The following is a 664-nucleotide window of genomic DNA, read 5'->3' as shown; positions in this document are numbered from 1 at the left end:
GGTGTTTGGCCACCCGAGCCCCTGAGCAGGCAGCAGCTCAGTGCAGGGTTCTGGCAGCCTGGAGTTCAGCTGGTTGTCACCACGTCCCATCTCCCAGCTGGTGTCGGGCGCAGCACCAGCAGCTCACTGGGCTCAGAGGGAGATGCTGTGGGGACCAAGCCTGCCTCTGGGGATGCTCCAAGGAAGGAAGGAATTAATTTCAGACAGATTTATTTGTTTACGTGTTTATTTTATGCCTAATAGTAGGTGTAACAGGCAGAAATGGGGCTGCATGCACACGGCAGCAGAGCTCTTCTCAGAGCAATTTCTGCCTGTCTTCCTTCAGCAATGCCTCCCTCAGGAGCAGCATCTTGTCTTTGCACCTGCTGCCAAGCTGTCCATCAGCTCAGGACAGGGCAGGAAGAGCCCACGAGGGACTTTCATTTCCTTCAGCTTGCAGCCAGCCTGCTGCAATGCTGTCCACATCACCCCAGGCGTGGGTCGGGCAGCGGATGGGGGTGACCGTGCGGGGATGGATCAAACTGCTGAACTCTGGAAGGGAGGCAGCAAACTAACCTGGCTGAGACCACAGGTGGGAGGAGAAGCTGGTATGAGGGGCAGCTCTGGTGTTTCTAAAGCAGCAGGTGAGGACAGAGCAGGGTGATCCAAAATAGAAAAAGAAATC

Source organism: Chaetura pelagica, unplaced genomic scaffold (assembly GCF_000747805.2).
Source record: "Chaetura pelagica isolate M959 unplaced genomic scaffold, ChaPel_1.0 scaffold394, whole genome shotgun sequence".
NCBI classification, from domain to species: Eukaryota; Metazoa; Chordata; class Aves; order Apodiformes; family Apodidae; genus Chaetura; species Chaetura pelagica.
This window is presented reverse-complemented; position numbering follows the sequence as displayed.